Source organism: Pholcus phalangioides, unplaced genomic scaffold (assembly GCF_987345545.1).
Source record: "Pholcus phalangioides strain wild (caught in Gottingen) unplaced genomic scaffold, Ppha-v1.0 ptg000017l_1, whole genome shotgun sequence".
Lineage (NCBI taxonomy): Eukaryota > Metazoa > Arthropoda > Arachnida > Araneae > Pholcidae > Pholcus > Pholcus phalangioides.
In genome coordinates, this window is record NW_028301610.1 from 47818236 (window position 1) to 47821880 (window position 3645).

The window sequence follows — 3645 nt, forward strand, 5'->3', positions numbered from 1 at the left end:
TATAGACTTCAAATCACAGAAGAGGGAATGCAAGACAATGATGCTTCCTCCCCTTCCCAGTATCTCCGATCACGGTCTGGTAACTGCGGCTCTGCTGCGAACAATGGAATTTCCTTTCGTAATGGAAAAATTCTACAAATTACATCTTTTTAATTTGCTGTAGAAATTTTTAATAAGCTTTGGAACCGATAGATGGCGATATCATACAGGCGCTTTATCGCAAGCATGGAAAGTTTGCTTCAAGTGAGATGACCATATTTGCTCGAGAAAATACCTTAACGGCCGTATTCACCGTCCAGGTTCAGAACGCGATCCAGGTTCTAAACCGCGTTTCACCTCAAAATTGGTATTCACCACCCCTGAATCGAGATCCACGGTCCAGCTTTTCGAGCCTGAAACTGAACCTCCGATATCGGCGATCCAGCAGGGTGGATCGAGTTTCAGCGCATGCGCAGTGAACATTATCGTCGCTGCAAACACAAACATCGACATAGTAATGGCGGTCGCGCTGAATTGTTTTTACGATGACCCGGAATGAAATAGGGAATTTAGAATAATTTATTAATTATAAGGTGATGAGTGACCGCGTTTAGGTATTAAATATATGTTAAGTAATTATCCCCGATCAATGAAAGCTTTCAACTATTACTTGAAGCCATCAACAAGTGCCGAAAGAAGGTGAGTAATGATACTTTTCTATGATTTCCTTCAAATCTGAACTTCATTCGCTAACAAAATTATCATTATCAAATAATGATTATTTAATAATATGAGTAATATACTCATGTATTGATATTAATGACAAATTCGTCTTTATGGTACCTGAAACAGGGTCGTAGCGGGCAGGGCCGTCTTAAGAACACCATGGGCCCCCGGGCCAAGTGGCTTTTCTGAGGACCTACCAGGTAAATTACAGAAAATTTCAACCAAATCTCATTTTTGTGAGGCCCCCTCTTCTCTCGAGGCCCCCGGGCCGTGCCCGGGTAGGTCCATCCGTTAAGACGGCACTGGTAGTGGGCTCTCTCGATGCAGACCTTTTTCTTGAGTGGGGGCCCCTGAAAGTATTATTATGTAAAATAAAGTGTACATTTTTGTGAGGGCCCCCATTCTCTCGGCCCTTGGGAAGTGCTCCGGTTGCCCCAGCTTATTTACGGTCCTGACCTAAAGGTTAAAATGGCAGGGTATAGTGTCACGCTTTTGAAGTTTTTTCCTCTCTGAAAATAATGTATCATTGGTCTGAAAAGAAGTCATGAATATCTCTCTTGAATTGCAGGAATAGTCACTTGTATACAGTGTATACAAAAAATTTTTTTTTTGTATTACTTGTATACAAAATTTTTTTTTCCCTAACCAGGACCATCTTAAAAGCATGATGCCCCCCCCCCCCCCGAGACGAGAAATTTTTCTGTGGTCCTACCTGGTAAATTCTAGAAAATTTCAACCAGATCTCATTTTTGTGAGGCCTTTTTTTCTCTTGAGGAGCCTCGTACATTAAGAACTCGCAAAATGTACTAGGCAAAAGCGATCATTACAGTAGTGCATTTTAATTCCTAAACAAAACAATATTCAACAACACTCTAAAATATAGATTTGTGTATGAAATGTTTTGTCTCTAATATGAAAATATTTATATTAATGCCAAGCAAAATATATTACCTTTTTTTAGCTTTTACCTCTTGGCAGGAATATATTTATTTGATACTTTGCTGCTGTGTGTAAACATGACATTTTCCTTCTATATTCAGTCGATCTCGCTTATAACATTCCCATGTATAATATTTTCCTGCTTAGTACTCGAATTAATTTTTATTAAGATTTCCTGTTTAAAGCATTTTTCCCGCTTACATTTTTCATGGTAATTTTTTGAAAAAAATACCCTTTATAAGCAGAATCCACAGTATTTGCACAAATGAAAACACGTGCACAACAAAATATTTTCTGTGATGCACTCTCATTATCCAAAATCATATAATTATCAGCTCATTTCATTCTATTTGTGCATCAGTATTTTGCGTATAAATATCAGTTCATTCGTTTATTATTTACAGTTAAACCTCACTACAATGATACTTGATATAAAAATAAATCCCTCTACATCAATATTTTGAAAGTCTTGTTTGGAAATTCCTATAGTATAATGTTAAACTGCTGCCACTCGATTAGAGGTGAGAATATTAATATGAGAAATAACATGAGAATAATTATTATTTTTGATAAGAATATTCCCCAGTAATTTATAAAAGTAGTCTTTCCAAAGAATATTCTCTAGGATATTATATATAACTATATTATAAATAACTGGAGAATATTCTTGTTAAGAATAATAAGAATATTCTCAAGTTATTTACAATAGTAGTCCTTCCAGAGTCCTTCGTTACAATATTCTCAAGAATTTTACATCTCTAATCTTAATACAACAGCAATCCCTCTACAATGATATTTTTTCTTGGTTTGCAGAATATCATTTTATTGAGATTTTAGTGTGTGATCATACCTTTCGCGCTCAAAACACCAATTCAAAAATTCATGAAATTACTTTTTGGAACCTTATTTATGTGCAGTTCATGCCAGCATTGGGCAATGATTGAATGAAATTTATAATATTTAAGTAATCTATCATTACATAACTAGTACCACGTGATTGCTGATTACATGTGCTTTATTCGTATTATGCAGTATGATTTCACTGTGTTTGAAATCACAACACATGAGTATGATTTGTTTCATTCTTTAGGGAAATTTCTTTTCATGAAAACTATGTTTTTAATTTTTCAGATGAAACAAGTATTTGGGAGCAAAAGTAGGGTAAAAACACATCTATGATAAAATGTGGCCACTGAAGATGAGCTGACTCAATCATGGAAGAAAATCTCAATATTTATTTACAATGTTTGTGTGTGTGTTATACGTACCATTATTTTTTTTAGCAATCTCAAATACTTCCATATAAATATGAATAAATTATTTTTGATAATTGATTTGTCGTTATTTCTTAAGTGAGGAAAATGTTAGCTTTTTTTTACATAGTTTGAATTTTGAATTTGTGCCTTAATTATGTTCAAGTTACAGTGCAAATTTTGAAAGTAACGAATTACTAGATTGTGATTATCATGTAAATACAGTATATATTTTAAAAAAATCCAGATTTAACTACCAATCCTGCTAGTAAAAAGAGGGATGGAAAATGATTTTGTTGATGAATAATGACGTTGAATCTATCAATATATGTCAAGTTTTTTTTAATTTTTAGTCTTGGCTATTAGTTTACCCTTTAGTTAAACATGATTCAAAGGCAATGCATTTTACACACATAAAAAAAAAAAAATTGTCCATACACTAATGCTTGTATTGACTGTCAGATTTGAAACTTTGTTTACAGATTTTTTATTTTTAAGAATCTTTCAGCTTCAAGGACGTCCTTTCAACTTATATTTAATAATATAATGAACTGTTTTGAACTGAATCTAACTTTTTATGTAAGCTAATCAAAAAAACTAGTACACATGTTGGAACAGTTTTTTGTTGAAAAGAAAACTGTTGGGTTTAGCATTTTATACATTGAGAGGGGGCACATCTTGTGTGTAGGAAGGATTGCATGCAACTATCATACAAGTTTCAACAAATTACAAAAAATCAGTCTCAGAT

The 3645-nt window shown here is 33.7% G+C and overlaps 1 long non-coding RNA gene across 1 annotated transcript; it reads left to right on the top strand.

Moving 5' to 3' along the window:
* The first annotated feature begins 370 nt into the window (after positions 1-370).
* Positions 371-2978, top strand: LOC149073992 (uncharacterized). The gene is made up of 2 exons (XR_016194465.1): positions 371-678; positions 2776-2978. It is a non-coding gene; the product is annotated as an uncharacterized LOC149073992 (long non-coding RNA).
* The last annotated feature ends 667 nt before the right edge of the window (positions 2979-3645 follow it).